Below are 18,837 nucleotides of genomic sequence, written 5' to 3'. Positions count from 1 at the left end.
GTAAAATCAGAATCCCTTTTGTACGAGTGTTTCATATCCGAATTAACTGAAGTCCTAATCGAGGGAGGTTTGAGGGAATTACCATTGACTGCGGACCTTAGGTGCATGAAGATAAGAAAGATTTGGAAAAGAAATGGAACCAATATGAGTAATTTGGGTTGATTATTTGACTTTCAAATAAATTATTAATGTGGACATGTCTATTTATGCGACCTGACAGACTTTAGATTTAACACACAAACACCTAAAATTTTCATATTTTTGTATTACAAGTATTTTTTTAGGAGAGGTCAAATAAACTATCGTGTAGCCTTTAACAAGTGCCTAATTTTGCAACTTGATGCTAGATACTGTAAATTTACGAGATAAGTTTAGATAAAGGTTGGTAAATATCTAAAATTCAGCCGATACCAATATACAAAAATGATAGCTACTGTTGTGATAAATAGGTACACTTGCAGGTGCCAAAGTCAACAGTTTCAATAATGGTGGCACTAGTTTTATTTGTAACAACTAAATCTAGGAATAGCAATTTCAATGCAAAATAATTTGTAAAACTTAAAATAAGTTCGATTTTTCGTCTCTGAAATGTTTTAATATTAATCAGGAAAAAACGTTTAAGCTGACACTTCCTCGTAGTACACTTAAGTAAATAACTACTAAAGTATATTTTGTATTTTGACATGCATAATCTATACCCTACACTAGAAGATGTGTTTTACGACAAAGGCCACAAATAAATCCACATTAAACATGATAGGGAAATCATAACTGATCATGTAATAATTAAATGTAACTGTGCAGTTCTTAAGGTATAAAACCTGTTTTTGGCAACAATATAATGTATTATAATCGAACATAATTTAATAACATACTATAATATTATTTTGTTCAAACATGGCTTTAATCTTAAAACTGGAGTGTTATATTATGAAATGAATTTACTTGTACACTACTTTGTTCGCAAATAGGTATATAGGAATATCAGGTTTCAAGCCATGATTTTATTTTAAATTCAATACTTAGTTTTTACCCCCCACTAGCCTGTTAGGCTTAAAACAACCATGCATCACTGATTGTAAAGATTAATTGTTGGTCTAAAACATATTGTATGTTTTATTTGTATATATTATGGACTTTGACAAAACATTGAGGTAATTTTCACTGACCTTGGTACGTTAGGCACTTGACAACGTAGAACAGCTACGTTTCCACGTATAACGAACACATTGTGTACTTGTAGTTTGTAAGATTGAACAACATCTGAAACAAAATGACAAGTGAAGAAATAAATGTAACATTAACATTTTGAGCTTTTAGAAATTGTTTTAGTTAGTTATACTCTTAAAGGTCCACTCTGGAAGCAGAAACCATCTGACATGGAAGCAAAACCTGTACAAATGTGAGAAGAAAAATCACAAAAGGGGTTTATTTCTGCGTTTATAGCTTCTACGAAACTCACCCCTGCATGAGAAACGTATCCAATATTATTTACTTTAGGACCCAAAATAAGTTCCAAACAGACATAAAATAACAACACAACAACATATAAAATAACTTTAGTCAGTAGGAAGACTACAAGATCACGCCACTCATCCTACACTCATCTCCATTGATACTTGGCTTAAAATACCTTCTTTCATATGGTTGCCATTTCAATTGAAAGTATTTAAGTGTTATTATTTATACCTATGGGTCTAAAGGTCTAAACCACAAAGTTAAAATATTAACACGTGTCTAAAACTGATAGATAATTTGCAAATCTGTATGATTCGATCTCAGGTCTTCATAACATGGTCTGTGCTACTACACCAACCATCTCATTTAATTGATTAACTTTCACATGTACTACTTCAATTTCACCGCAAGAGTTTTATTTGTTTCTATTACAGTCAACCGTAACGTTTTTACACTCTTATTTTGTAAAAAAAACACACACAGGAAACATTTTTTGGCGATTTATTATTCCAAGTAGTTGTAGAAGTTGGTGTTGCATTTTTACCACTTCAAAGCTTAAAGACAAAAAACCTTTGCAGGCTCAGCGTGTCAAACGTCCCGTCAATAAATTTCACTTGCAAATCTGACACTTATAGTATGCAAATGAATTTCTGCCGGATCATACTCTCTCCGCATAATTTATTCAAAAGCAAAGCTCTGTCCCTTCAACCAGAATATTTTATTTTCCCTTTGTGGCGCAAAGTAATAAAAATACACATGAATTAATTCTCGTTGCCGCAAGTTATTTCTCAACTTAAATATAGCTGGCGTTTTTGTATTAAAATTCTAAAAAGAAACTTGAAGAAGACTCTTGAATATGCCACATAATCTGGAAAAATGCATATGGTGACACAACCATTGTACCTACAAGAACTACAGGTTACAAAAATAAAGGTACCGGTAATCTAATATAATTCAAGTTCTTGAAACTGGAATAGAAAATAAAATACAAACAAAGGTTATCATACTAATATTCTAATACAAAAGCATTTTATATGCTACAATTATACGCAAGAGAAAACAGAGAGTAATTTACACTTGAATCACAGAATTTCGCAAACAAGAACACTTTTACAGTGGATGTCTCTTTCCATAGTAATTTGTATGTGAAATGCACTTTAGTAAGGCTAGATCTAATTACCTATAGATTTCCATAATGTACCTATCATAAATTTGTCCGAAATATAAGATGATTTTATTTAGGCCTAATATTATTTAAGTATTTGGATTAAGATATTAAACAATACATTTAATTTGGTAATACAATTGTAATACATTTGTGTATATTTTGTTACAGCCATTTTTATCGTTTTCGGGAGTGAATTGGCAATTACGTATGTTTTTTGTAGTTTTAAATACCCCGGATATTTTTATCATAGAGGCTGAGCTTATGTTTATCCAGCACGAACATAGGTAAACAAGTACCCTAGCGGTAGAGTCAAAGATCAAAGCTCTGTATGAAAAGAAATGCCAGTGAAGTAAGTAATACTTAGCTGCCGCTACATATTAATGGAAGTCTTTTGTTTTCAAAACTCAATGTGAAAATGCACGCATAGGTATACACGTGTTTTCGTATTCAAATAGTGCGTTCCAATTCGTACCTTCTCCTTAAAGGTCTTTTCGTGGTGTAGTTTTTATTTTATCAGTGTTTAAGTACTGTTGGAATTTTTGTCGCAATTGTTACAAGACTAGGATTTTCATCGGTCCTTTACAAACACCTTTAAATTGCCCTAACGTAAAAAGCCAAAAATCTAAAATTGAAATCATTTAAACTGAAATCAACACACGTAAATCCTAATTTAGTCATCACACCTCTTACCAAGTGTCCTCATTATTTTGTTAAATAACCCATCCACAATCCTTTTGCATATCATGTGGTAGAGAATCATTTTTACATTAAATGTTTGCCACCAGTAACCAAATGCCATTATTTTACCGGTTTTGTCGTAGTTCATGTGTTATCAGTGCAAAGTGACATAGGCTGTAGAGGAAGGGAGAGGGGTTGCCCACGGATAACCGTATATCTGTTGGTTCTAAATCAACGAAATATTTTTAATCTTTTCGGGTATTTTTTTGACATTCGCATAAACTATGTAGACTAACTTTTTTTGTAATAAGGGGTAGGTAAAATGTTTGGACAACTCTTTTTAACCCGGTTAGGAGTTAGGACCCAATGAAAATTGTATAACTCTATACAAGGCTGTAACCAAAAATTGACAGTACCTGCTGTTTTGGTGTTCACTAAACAAATTATTTCATTTAGTAAAGTAATTTTCTCAAATATATCCCATTGTGAGACGGTAAAAAAATTTAGTTGTTGACAAGATTGTCTAAGGTTTTTCAATTGGTTTAAGGTATAGGTTTACTAGGACTGCCCATAAAATACTTATTTTTTAAAAATATTTAACACTTTTTACTTAATTGTAAATCATTTACAAATTGTGATTTCTTATTCGATTGAGATATATACTTTTAATATTATTTATATTTCTTCTTTTTATGTTAACCTATGGAATAAGGTCCCATGTTTTTTGGCTTGCATTGAAACATATACAATCGTCAATGATAGTACTATTCTCCACAAATAGGCATACCCTATTTCAGTTTTTTAATCAAAAATATTTTCCCTTCAAAAGAAACTGGGCCTGCCCTATTATGGATCCTTTAAATTCATCATGTGGTATTCATGTGGTTTTAGAAAACCATTCCATGGACCCACATAACATTTTAGTATATTATTAATTTATGAAAAAGATCAAATCTTTAAATAAATATTTGTTTTTTAATAATTAATTATTGAAAGAAGAAAGGACCATGGTTCTAAATTAGCCTCGAATTAACAAGTATCTTAATTTAATTTCAAATTTAATCGAACATTTTTAAGGATTTTTGAGTGCAAAAATAGTTTTCTTATTAAATGACAGAGTCTTGCTAAACTATAAGTTGTAAAATTGGTCGAATATTACATTTAAATAAGCTTAAAGTAGTGACATACAAAATGTAATTCTTGTAAAAATATTCGTTTCTAATATTTGCTTTTCAAAACAATCTGAGCCGAGTTAAATGCTGTTCGAGGCCTCTTTAAAACCAACATTCGCTTTAAGTTAAAGATCAAAGTGAATTTAGGGTGAATAGGAATGTTTGAAAAGAAAGGTTTACTTAGCAATGGTGAAATATTTTTCCTAAGAAATTTCTTCTTTTCAATGCGTTTTGTGTGTAAAAGGGAACAAACATACTGCGAATGTATAAAATGTTATAAACAGTCCTGTGTAGATAAGTTTGATATTTTCTGTGAACCATAATTTCTATGTAGATCAAATATTTTTTTTAATGCTAAACTATTATTTTGAAAAACATAGATAGGGTAATGAGATATTTTAATTCTTAAGCGAATTAATTAACTGATTTCTAAGGAAACCAAAAATACTCCACGTCAGCAGAAGGGGAGTAAGACAAAAAGTTTTAATTAAGATTTAACTCTAAAACAGTCTCTATATTCTGATGACAAACAGCAACGAGACTTTGTTTTCTCTCTAACACTATGATTCCAAATCAATTTTAATATATAGTATATTGTATTGGAAATATATTTTTATGTAATTTCTATCTTTATTTTATGAACATGTATATTTTGTTTAGACAAAAGTTACTATTCATCTATTACTATCTATTAATGTTTGCATGGCCATATGTACAAACATAAATTTACTAAAAAGATATATTATTTTAATCTTGCACTTTACTACATTCTAAGATTACATACAAGTATTCATTTAAAGTGTAATAACTTTTCTTGGCGGCAGTTAGTCAGTACCTTGTAATTTCTATACAATATCTCTGGTTACTCCTATTTACGACCCTGACTGCATGGTAACATAGAAAAATAATAACTAAAACAGAAGACAAACAAAACTATAGTATAACGGTAACATGGGAGTCTTACAAATAAAAAAAAAACATTTACTTAATTGCTATTCAAATATTTAACTTTTGCTGAAAATATCTGTAGCTATGTGAAAAGTTCGATGGAAACTTCGTATTAAAGGCGAATTAGTTTCCGAATACGCAATTAAGTTAAACAATAACTAGTTAATTATAGCACAGTTTGCAGTGAATTTACGTTTCAAAACCACAGTTCTCCAAACTTTTGGTCGTTTCATTCTCACATGATTCGTTACCAAATTGATTTTAGAGCTTAGAGAATTTTATTGGAAACTTGAAAATGAGGCTTTGGCAGTCATATATGTTGTGGATATCTTCTAAGGTGTCCAGTATTGATTGTTTTTAGAGAAACCGTTGGTTCTAGAATGGTGAAGTAAAATTTGTATATAGAAAAGAATATTGATAGGCTTATATGTCAAAAAGCGTATAATTTTATTCAAATTTATTTAAACTTCATTCATATCTCTTTTAGGTTTCGAGTTAACGTGTAACAACTTTTCCCCCGTTAATTAATTTCACGTTAATTGTAAAACATTATGCATCACAAGTCCCGAAGATATACGAACAGAAGTGAAAACAATTTACATGTGTTTAATGGGTAAAACATGCTCTGTTTAAGGTTGGTTTGGTGGAGAAAATTTTGATTGCATCATTCTAGGACCTACGGTTTCTCTGAAATGAAAACTGGACACCTTGAAGCTAAATAGAGTCCATACCTTTTAGTCTTAGTTGTCTAATTATAATAATGTCGTAAAATTCTTAATCTACAAAAATGATCTCACAACTCAGGTAGTGTTTCTACTGATAAAAGCATATTTTAATTATATTTTGCACGGTTTACTCATGTTTACCTATAACCATCAATATTTTGATATATCGAATCAATTAAAGTAGTTATAGTCTTACTAAAGTATTCAGTTTAGTTTATATTTTTCTACACAACTCGTGTACAGTACTTTCCTTATAGGTTGGCAGATTACCACCGGCAAGTGATTAGAAGTTTTGGCAAGACTGGACTCAAGCGTGATTATAGTATTTATCTAGTCACCCAACGATAATTATTTGCCCAACTTTGTTAATTACCAGCCCATGTAGTTCGAAATTAGGTTTGTTTGTCAAAAAGTTTGTAAACTATAAGTTTACTAGCATACTGATCAAAGGATTTTTTTCAAATCTAGTTTTGTTCTAGTTTCAATTTTTTTTACAAACGATAAGATTTTGTATATGGTCCATTATTTACCTTGAACATACTGTTTACCTAGTCGACAGAAACCCAACCATAATTCTGGTATGGTTTTATGATTTAATTTGTTTTGTAAATGGTAATATAGAACAATACATATTTTTCCAAAAAATTTAATAAAAATACATAAAAAAATAAAAATTAATACAGTATTCTGACCAGGATTAATTTTTAACCCCAGGAATTCATTGTTTTATTGTTCATATTTTCATAAAATGTTTGAACTATTAAAAAAAAAAATCTAAATTAACCTAAATTGATTTTATGGACACACACAAACTATGGGGTAACATACCCCGTAACCTTTCACCTTTGGGCCCAGCCTTGCCGAAACGGGATTCGAAATTTTATCCTCTAGAACCCAAAATAAATGTAATCAAGCGAAACGGTACTTTCCTGTTAAAGGGAACATTAGAGATTTATTGTGAAAAAATCTCAACTTATCGCTTTCCCAATCTGTTTTTCAGCATACAAAATACCCCATATTACGTTTTATTTACAATAAATTATCAATAACACTAAGCCTCATTGATAACTTGAACAGCGCATATTAGCTGATTGGAAATCAGTTAAAGAAAACAGGGACACCCTATGAGCTGATTTTTTGTTAAAAAGTGTCTCAAGTAGTTGGAATTATTGGTGTTGCGTTGAAAAAACACTCTGAACCTTTGAATTTAATCCTCTAACATATTTGATCATATTTTAAACAACTATTACTTACTTTTAACCTAGAAAATACTTTAGAGTAGTATTTTGTGAGTAGTTAAATATAAACTTTGCAACACTCTTTTTATGCCAATTCTTAACCAAATAACTTATGAAGAACCTAATTATATTTCGCCCAAGCTTTATTCACAACTCATTATGCGATGTGATGTCCCTCAGTAAACGTAGCCCTACTCTGGATACCCAATTGGCTGGATGTTCAATTTCGTGCGGTTTAATCTTCTAAACATCCCTCCAATCATCTGACCAAGTAGTAATTACCATTGTATAATTGCTAGGCTAAGTGTTGATTAGTTCATTTGCCGTTGAAGCTGGGATGTTGGGATCTAATACGAATTAGAAATTATTTGTATTTTTACTAGTGTGTGAGCTTCATTTGTAAGAGTCATTAAAGTGTAATTTTTTCCTAGATAACTGTATAAATTGTGGTGTAGTAATTAGTTAAAATAAATGCATTTACGCTAGCTACCTTCTTGTAAATAATTATTAATATAGCTAAACGTGAGACCAATATTAAACATTTGAAAGAATATCATAAAATAGAAGTAAGTTAACATTTTTGTAGATAGAAAAGTTTTTGTTTTACTTTATTGTATACATTTACATACCTTTACGTACTGATATCATGTAAAAAAAGTAAAAAAAAAATGTTGACCTATTTTCAATTTATTATACGTTTTATTTGAACTTTCATCCAAATTAATACTTTTTCCCACTTTATCAAAGAAATACAATTTTAAATCAGTAATTTTAATTACAATAGGAAACTGAGTCGGATAAATTATCGTTTAATGTATCTAAGACATCTAAAGCATTTAAATAATCTAAAGCATGCACGAAGTGCTTCTAAAGTATATTTTCAATGTTACACACACCAAAAGGTCTGATTTTTTCATTAGATAAATCTTGTTCTAATTTCAATACATGTGGATGCATTTTCTATTGTATGGATGTTATTATCTCTTATGAGATAAGTATTACACTGGGTAAACAATAGAGACAAAATATGAAGGAGATAGAACCAGAAGACAATGCATTCAGTGATGTGTACAAGAAGGATTTCTCATTTGAGATAACCGACTTTGAAGAGAATCTTCTGTATTACATTGGATATTGAAATATTATTGTGAATATAAAAAAGGATTTCAGTGCAGATACTTAAATGCACTAATAAAATATTACAATAACTTTAAACTCAACAAATTAAATTTCTAAAAAGTAATTTACTAATTTTTAAATTATACGAAACTTGGTAAAGAGGTGCCTAAAGATTTTTAATGGTTTTAATACATTATTTTTAGCTACACCCCTACCTATTATAAGTTGATGACGTATATTTAATTGCATATTGATTTTATTGCAATAAGCCTTGAGAATTGCAATTGAAATAGTGCATGTTGAATAAGTATTAAACACTTTGTGTAATGTAATGAAATAAATAGAGTTTGTAAACTTGAAGTTTGTAATTCAAATGTTGTGTAATATATCTGCACACTGGTATTGTGTAACAAAACTTCACAGAAAGTTCCAATAGTAAAATATAAAAGAAATTGTGAATATTCTTAGCATATATTTCGCACTAATTACAGTTTAAAATTGACTTTATTTTTTTTAGAAAATATTTAAACGCTTTTTAATCGTGTTGTTATTATGCAAATTGCAAGACCGATTCTCCAGTTTTACCGACTTGTCATTTACAAGATTCTCAGATTCAGCTGCAAATTGTCATCCTTATCTTGTGTGCGTGAAAGTTTGTTCTCTCCATTGCAATAGTTATCCACTTTAAAGTGTTGGAATCTTTGTTAGCTTTATATTTTGTATCAGTAGGTATAAACATACGTATGTTGAGACGTTTTAAAAGGTATTATTTTCCAGATCAATTGCATGTAGTTTTAACTGTTAGTCGTTGGGAATTACACGTTTTTTGGATACCCTAAAGATTTGTATTTATTTCATCGTGAATAGTTTTTAAATTGTTCATTGTAAAAGACTGTACCAATATAAAACCTTAATTTGAGTCTCTCATTGAAATTGGCAGACCCTTCAAACATTTTGTCTATCTAACATTCAAACAACCAAATAGTTTAAAAATTCAAACGATCTTATGACCGTTATCAAAAAATAAAAGGGTTGCAACGCCATTGAAATCCATTAGGGATAGTCGCTCATCTATAATTTTTTTACCTACCTTTTGATATTCTTAAGTTAATTTTAACATGGTAAAAGATTCTTTCCCTTAAATAATTTGATCAAAATAAGTTTCTATCAGTCGATTTGATCTTACAGTGTTTTTGCTCTATAAATATTTCTTAAATAATTTGATCAAAATAAGTTTCTATCAGTCGATTTGATCTTACAGTGTTTTTGCTCTATAAATATTTGTTGCGAAAGCTTACTACTTAGATTTAATAATACTTTCATTTGCACTTAAATATTTTCAAAACTTATAAATATTTTACACGAACGTTAAATTGTACCAATAAATAATCATCATTGGTGATTTCGCAGCGTGCATATAAAAGTGAAACACTTTTTCCCCCTTTTAGTTTTACTTGCATATTTTTTCACTTATCTTTTAACTCTAGATTCTCTTTGAATTCTTTGGAGTAACATAAACATAAAAAATCATGTTTCATTCCCTCTGTGGCACGCTTACAAACTGCGGGCTTTCGTGAATGAACATTGATGACTGTGCGTTAACATCGGAGACAGCCATTTGTTAAACATTGTATCGCGAGCGTATCTAACTTGCAAATGTTTGCATTACGATTCATGAGATCGACTGTCAATTATTGGTGGGCTTTTAAAGGTTTTACTTAGAATAATAAAATACTAAATCCCTATTGGTAAACTCTTAATGATCTGTTTTTGAGGTTTTTTTTTTGTCTGTTTAAACGATCATTTGATTTAAAATATTTTTAAAAAGTGTAATTTAATATTCCCATGAAATTCTTAAGGAGAAAATGAAAACTGTTGTAGTTTACTTGTTTATAGATATATTTATAAAATTTGGCAAATGTATTTATTTCATCCTATACTATTGACATATGGTCAAAAAACACTTTTTACCTTCCCCGTAGCAGCAAACCTAAGCACTTGTTAAATCTAATGTTATTTAAATTGGGAATAAATATGTCTTATTTATGGAAATATTTTAGTAAAAATGTAATCAGACAAGTTGAAATTTGCTTAGTCTGCAGGTTTGCTGTGGCGGGGGTATTTTATTAATAATATCTGGGTAGCCTAGTGGCATAGATAAAACTTAGTCTATGCTAGTGGTTATAGTAGTCGCATTTAAGTCTTAAGTTAACTGGTTCAATTCTAAGCGAGATTGTTTAAAGACCAGATGTTATTTAATTGGTCATTTAATGGTGGATACTATCACACAAAGTTCTTGATAAGATAGTAAAAAGACCATGGTTTGGAGTGTTTCCCTACAAAATATAGCGTTAACAAATTCCAATGGCGTCAAATAGAATTTTAAATGTTCTGATATCTGTTGTATGATATAACTTTTGAGCCAAACGATACCCAAGGACATTAGTTCAAATTATTGTAAAGTATAGCATCTCCCCTATAGCAGCAACCAAAATTTGGTTACATTTAAAATTGATGCCATTTAAATAGGAAATAAATCCGATGATTTTAAGGATTCTGTATTTTATCGCTATTACTAAAGATTTTTGTAAGCTTATTGCCTTACTTTTTATGTCAGTGCCTATACATTTATTCATGTATGTAGCTCATTTGTATTACAAACAACCAAGTATTTTTACTTTATTCATTATATTCCTAAAAATGTTTACTGACAATAAAGATTCTTATTCTTATTCTGTAAGTAAATTATACTGTATAACAATGTTCCAATCGAATGAAAATGTAACTATTTTTTAGCCCTTGAAACCTGACTAAAACTGTATCATCCTACTAATATTATAAATGAGAAAGTTTGGATGTATGTATGGATGTATGTTTGTGACAAGTGAACGTGAAAAATACTGGTCGGATTTGGCTGAAATTTGGCATGATGATAGCTCACATTCCCGATTAACAAATAGGCAATTCTTATTTCAAAAATCCTTTCGGGCTCCGCCCCAGTGGCTCTGGAGTTTCCCATGTTAACCTTATGAGAAATGGAATTATTGAATCTTAACAGCTGTTTCAATTAAACAAGTTGGTTCTGTTCTATGATGTTCAATAGCATTAAAGTTACAGGGATTACAAACAGGGTGCAGCACTATTATTTACATTTATGACAACAGGTAATTTGCAACCAAAAGGTGAGTTAGCGTAGCGAACAAACTTCAACCAGGACGTGATTGAGCCATGCGAACGAGAAAATCTTGAAAATTAAGAAGTTAAACGGGGCAAAGCCTGCGGGTTACAGCTAGTGGTTTTATAATATTTAATAACTGTATCTATAGTTAATGGTTTTATGTAGATACAGTATAAAGATAAGACGTGAACAGTAGGGCCTAGGCGGATATTACAAAAGCCACAATTTCCGCTTAAGGCTAATCACATTGACCTTCTTGTCGAATCTTACCTAAAACTTGGAAATGGGAATTGTTTTGTGTGGGGGGGGGTTGTAAAACAATACTAGGCTTACTTACTATGGTATGATAGTTTCGGATTTAAACGCATGAACGTTAATCATAAGTAATACTCGTATTTACCAGCACAGTTTTCAGCTTACAACTTTAAACCAATTTCATTTATTTAAGTTAAAATAAAAAAAAATCCACAGCTTTAATTCCCACCAATTATGTTCTACAAATGCATTTATATTAAAGAGGCACATAACAGCTTTACTACTTGATGTGATCGTTTTTCGATAAGGTTAATCAGAGTAAACGTGTTTTGGATCGTATTTTGATAGGTAAAGTACCATAGAGGAATATAATAGAAATGCATTGATAAAATAAAAATACGCCAACCGCAGCAAACCTGCAGACTGGTTTGCTGCTACAGGGAGGGCAATAAAATGCCTTTTTAGTCAAATATAAACAGCTTTAATTTCCAGATTAGATGAAAATATATCAAAATATTAACTACAACAGTTTATTTATTTTCCATAAGAATAACATGGGAATTTAATATTTAAATAGAAAATATCCGCAACAAATAAACGTACAAAAACACATCAAGGTATAAAATTATTTGTTTTTAAGCTCTTTAAAATGTTTTAGAGAGAAATTGGGAAATTTGTTGTTGTACAAGTCAAAAGTGAGAACCTCCAATTATTACCCCATACATCCCCCCTCACGAAAAAACCCCATCCCCATGGTCTGACCACAATGTTCATGAACTTTTTTGAATAAACGTAGGTTTTCAGGTTTTTACCAAATTTCATCGAACTCTGGGGACATAAAAACATAGAAATTAAATTGGTCCCGGGTCAAGGCCTTACCATAAAAAATTCACTAAAAAAATGAATTTTGTTGTTCTTTGGAAAAAAGTTAAATTACTTAGTAGAAAAGTGTAAAAGATTATTAGATATTTTGTCTACGAAAACAAACACACGAATACCCATTTATATGCTATTTTTTTTAAATATCAAGTTTATAAGGCAGTTGGTTTATATGACAGTATTAAGTTAAATCGACTGATGTTTGCTATTTTACTTTATCGAGTGGTAAGACTGCATCTAAATCAATAGTTAATTTCCTGAATGCAATTAGTTTCTAATTGATGGCTTGGAACTAATGCATTGCTAAACTATTACCATTGCTTAACCAAAGTGCACTCAAGTAGTATTATTGATATTGCTCTATGTTACATGGCTTATATAATTTATATAATGAAAATCTAAAACAATAGTCTTAAATTCCGTAATTTTACATGTACAACTTTCTAAAAACTGAATATCTTAGCATTTATTATTTTGCTTTAAAATATAGGTATGATGCAATAACGTTATTTTTGTTATCTAGTAAACAAAAGAATAGTGTGCATAGAGAGTTGCTCGGTATTCCAAGACGGGTTTTGTTAAAAAAAAAAAAATGGTAGATAATTATACAACTAGTATTTTCATTAACTTATATGTGGTACCCCCTCGGGTGGTGGCCCGCTAGAAGTCGGAGGAAAATCATAAGTGTATAGATAGGTCAATATGCACACCAAATTAAAGATCCTAGTTAGTAGAATACAATGCCACAAATTTGAGCTAAAGAAACATCTGAGTAAAAAATGGCAGCTGTTCAAAGATTCAAAATTGCAGATTCAATATATCTTTGAACTGCTGCCATTTTAGACTTGGTTATCAGTTTGAGTTCAAATTTGCGGCATTGTATTCTACTAATTAAGAACTTTAAAATGAGTTCACAATATGGGTCTTTATATTTGAAAATTGTAGTTACCCCCTATCTACCCTTAAAGGTGGAGAAGGTAATATTTTTATTTCTTACAAAAAGCTAGAAAAGTGATCATATGTTGAAGTTTAACATTTTATCTTACCCGATTAAATTTATTTTTGGGTGTGTTAAGACTTTTTCAACACCCTGTATCTATAATATAGAATCAGTATCTACCTAGAAGATCTGTAGATGAATAATGAACTCTATATAACACAACGATAAATCTTTGTAACTTTAAATATACCATTTTCATTTTCAAAATAGTCTAATAAATCTGAAACGAAATATTATTAGATTTCATAATAATCAAACAAGCAATTATTAACTAAACATCAATTGCGTCGGACTTCAAAGGGTTATGAAGTAATCTCTGGTCTGTTTGGTGGGGTTTGGTGTACGGTCGACTGATCAAATGAAATTGAATCCTTACCCAACGTTTGATGGACTTATAATACTAAATTTCTTAAATTATTTTCGTCGTAATAATATTTTATGTCTACAAAGGAAGGCGACTATTATTCTTTTTTTGTCTCTCAAATGAATAATGATCTTACAATTTAATATAGTATATGCAAAATCTAATCCTTATCCAACGTGTATCGGACTAAAAATACTACATTTCGTATGTGCAGACGATTTAATATAAGACATAGTTTTACCAAAATCCTACTATGACTTCTTTAATTTATGACCCAAATACTGGATGAACATTTTGATGTTCAGTGGTGTTTGTGTAAATATCTTTGCTGGACCTTTGATTGGCTCAAAATATGTGTTGAACTGTTAGAATTATATAAGAATTTGTGATATTATGAATTAAGCTGGAAAAGAATTTTTAAATGCACGATGAGTAAATTGAAATTCAAAGCCAACATATTTTATGAGTATTCATGGGTTTCATGGGCCTAATTCCCTAATGAATTTATCATAATTTATGGTCTTTTATGGTGACTTTCCTTGTACTGTCATAAAATAAACGTACATTCTTATACATTAATTACTCTTATGTACTTTATGGTCTTACTTTATCGACCCACTGACGACAATTGTATTCCATGTTTCTATCCAGATAAACGTTATACCTAACCAACATGAACAGAATTTTCACAGATTTTGGCCATTTATTTGCAAGCTTTTTCCTGTTCCTTTGGTATTATAACAAAACGTAAAATATATAAAATATTAAAAAAAGTCGACTTCAGCGGCTTCAAATGTCGTATTAGTGTTTTTCTTTGCGTTCATTTACAATGTATTATATATTTTTTTAGATATTTGTAATGAATCCCGGGTCTACTTAGCATATAACGAATAGCCCAATGACAAATTGCATCTGAGACCAGAATCATTTTCATTTTGAATCCAACCTCAAGACCCAGGCAATAAGATTTTATTATGAATCACGTATTAGCACTAAAACCTAAAATAAAGCACAAAATCCTCGCTGAAAATAGGTTGAATAATCACACTATAAATCCTTTTTCGTCATCATAAACTGTTATAACACCAGTAAGTACAAAAAGGTGGGCAAATATATCCACGAGAATCGTTGGTTTGAGAACAAATCCCTTAGATATGTGAGACTCGTGAGAGGTTTGCACCTGAAGTGAAGCAGTCTCGGTTGTTCAAACGTCTGTCATGGTAAGTAGAGTAGTAAAGCTTTGTCAGAGCAACAATAAGTAAATAATACTATAAAGTAGGTGGAGAAGCGGATATTATCCGTTTTGATTTGGGATAGTTGCTGCTTAAGCGGATACGCCTCCTCCGGAATTTTTTCCCCTATTTTTTTTAAATTTAAACCATAAATAGTATTTTTTAGCTTTAGTATAATGAAATGCAAGGAAAAATAAAAAAAAAAAAATATAATTTCCTATCCTTGGTGTTGATTAAATTTAACTATTTCATCTCTTTTAAAGTTTTTTTAATTTAATAATTTTTATGTTTTTTGTTAACTATTTTGCCTAAAATTCTAAATACTTATCCTACATATATTAATTAAGTTTTTAACTATGGAAAACATTCTAGCTATTATGTAACTACAATTATAATTTTCAAATATTTTAAAAGTTAAAATTTTAACATGTTCATAAAAAAAACTGTTATAAAACGAGTTATATAGCATGTTAAATGATTCACATAATAAATAGCTGCTAAATATTATAAAGATATAGTGGTAAAAATTGCAACACTCTATCTTATATGGGCCTAAAGTTATTTAAAATCTTGTGTTCGAAAACGGGAAAAACATAATAAACTGAAAATGGCGTTTAAAGTGTTATTATGAATAACCATCGTGATTTGCACCAGCATACTAAAACAACCAAAAAGTTAGGAAATAATTTTTAAAATGGTTTGAAATTTTACCCAAACATTTGTAAGAACATGTACATTAATTTAAAATTCAAAAAGAAAATGATTCCAAATTGACCAAAACTGACCATTGGAGTAGGCATATCCCTAACCTTATTAACTTGATTTAAACCCTTTTAAACTAGAAAGGGTAATATGAATTGTAATATTCATCGTAAAGAAAACCAAATAAATCCAAAATATAAATTATTCGTTGGAGCTAATTTTACGTAACTAAATGATTTGCGAATTCAACAAATGTAACCAATAAGTATTATTAATAATGTTAATGTTTAAAAAATATAATAGCCTACTAATGAGAACCTTTTTTTATTGATTGATTGTGTAAATCAGAGTATTCCCAAAACTAAATAGTTTTGATGTCTCTTTTTACAGTTAAAATGATAATTTGAATACACAAGGTATTATTGCTTTACCAAGCATATATTGAGAGTGATTGAATGATACTAAGACTTGAAGGAGAAATATATATTGCAATACACATCGAAATTAATGAATTTGAATGCCTACTTCGTGGTATTAGATAGATCATTCCTTAACTAGGGGTCTTTATGGAGGCTTTAGGCTGGCTTTCAGTAATAGGTCAATCAGAATATGATTCGTACCTAATACTCTGCCAGCTCTGTTCTGATGGCCTCTGATTATTAAGATACTGCCCGTTTTACATTTAATTTGTTATTTGAATGGTTTATAAGCGTACATACATTTATATTCTGTACTTATATAATTAATTACAGACTAAGTAGGTATCGAAATACCGTATATTTGCAAAGTAGAGTCCTTAGCAAACATCATTCCTGACTAAAACTCACTTATTAACTACACAAAAACGCAATAGCAGTACCAACTTAATTACTGGTCTATCAACTTATTTCGTTCCTTTATAAAACCCCTAACCAGGTTATCAAACACATGTTTTATGACGTCATCCACTGGACGTAATACACTTTGACTTTGATCGTTGGTCTGCACTATGAGTTGTGATCAAACGTGACTATGGGATTAGTTATAGAGCAGAGGCCTTTGATGTTGATAGAGTTATAACCAAACTATATTAGGACCTGACTAATAAATTTAACCATTATTCCTTTAAAGTAGTTTACTAAAATCTAGTTTTCTGAAACACTTAACTTTTTACTACTGTATTGCCATAATTTTACCGACAGGTAAAAGCATAGATTAAACACATTTCTCTATTGTAAAACCACGTCAAATTATCAAATGACTTTTTAACACCATATGGTTGACCATAAACCCAAACATTAACTTATAGAGTCTTTTTATTTTGTAGGTTTAAACCTATTGAACAGTTAAAACAATTTGACAGCTAAGAAATACAAGCTGTTCTAAATGTTAAGTGTATAGATTTACCATTCCGAGACTTGATCAACTAGTAGCAAATACTCTCAAGCAATTGTTTGGTTTTAGAAGTGTTTATAATGTTAAAGTACACTTATAAAGATTCGAACTACTGAGAGCGTCGTCTCTCAAATGAACATTATATTTTTCATTACATTGAATCACTAAAAACCTCGCGAGAACTTACATATTCTGATAACTGACTAGCGTTCAAAAGTTTTAATGAGTTATAATGAGTCAATCTTATTTGAAATTTCAAACTTGGAAACTTAGCAGACATTTCTTGTTTCATCTCTGTTTTGCATGATTACTAAGGATTGATAATTTTTCATTTATTTTCCACTCATGATTGTCATATATAGTATTTATTCATTGCAAAATGTGTAAATCTTCAATGAAGAGTGTTCTTATTGGTTCTTCTTATTCCAAAACTTAGTTCCTTTTGTATTTATTATCAGGAAAAACTAACATAAAACGTTGGCCAACCATTTTTGGCTCAATAACTTTTGACAGATACATTGGTAAGATAATACTTACAATACAGTTGCTTATTGTGAATTCGTATACAACGAAGAAGCGGAGAACAATGATAAATCAAGTTTATAGTTGAACGTTTAAATCAAGTGCATCAACTTTAGAAATGAGAGTGGACTCGTTTGAGCTTTAAAATAGTTTAGCTATCCACTTTAAAAAATTGGCCTACTGATAAATGCCTTTTTTAAATCATTGCGTGTAATTTGATATAACACAAAGTATTTAACCAAAACGAAATATAATTTCTTTACTTTGTCATCTCGTTGGTAAAAATCATTATCTTTGCTGAACCATTTTGATATTGCATTTAAGATTCTTGGTAAGGTTATATAGACTATTAAAAGTATATAAGTTAAGAAGTAAGCTCACACTCTATAATATTAATTTATATGTATCTTCCGTTGCTTAAAATTGTGTTGAAATATAATTCACCACACTTTAACTTTAAATAAATGTATTATCAAGCTTTCAATTCATTGTTCATAAAGGTGTCTGTCTACCTTTACTAAATTCCTTTGTAGAGCTTAAACTGCTCAGATATAGGAGAAAACTTAAAATCATTTTGGTGAAAAAGGCTTGCTACAGAGTCCGTGATTTTTCCACTGACATGTAGTCAGTGATTTCTGTTCGGTTAGATTTACTAGAAAGTCAAATTGTTTTAGTTAGTAGAGTTTTTATATTTTATCTCTTGTACATTTCAATGTAAATCTAACTATTCCAAATCAATGTTAATTTGTAATTCTAGAAAAAAAAAAACTTATAACTTAAAAACAAAAAGGCTTGGATATAAAATAGTTCTGATTTTTCTACTGA

General features: G+C 29.9%; 1 long non-coding RNA gene across 1 annotated transcript in view; it reads right to left on the bottom strand.

Annotated features, from left to right (window-relative positions):
- Positions 1 to 1,211: 1,211 nt before the first annotated feature.
- Positions 1,212 to 18,837, bottom strand: part of LOC128996114 (uncharacterized) — a 213,997-nt gene continuing 196,371 nt past the window's right edge. Inside the window, exon 3 of the long non-coding RNA XR_008491019.1 lies at positions 1,212 to 1,263. This is a non-coding gene — a long non-coding RNA (uncharacterized LOC128996114). The remainder of the gene's footprint in view (positions 1,264 to 18,837) is intronic.

This window comes from Macrosteles quadrilineatus, unplaced genomic scaffold (assembly GCF_028750875.1).
Source record: "Macrosteles quadrilineatus isolate MER2022 unplaced genomic scaffold, UCM_ALF_1.0 Scaffold_6__1_contigs__length_79288215, whole genome shotgun sequence".
Lineage (NCBI taxonomy): Eukaryota > Metazoa > Arthropoda > Insecta > Hemiptera > Cicadellidae > Macrosteles > Macrosteles quadrilineatus.
Note: the sequence above shows the minus strand (reverse complement) of the source record. Positions and strands in the feature narration are given on the sequence as shown.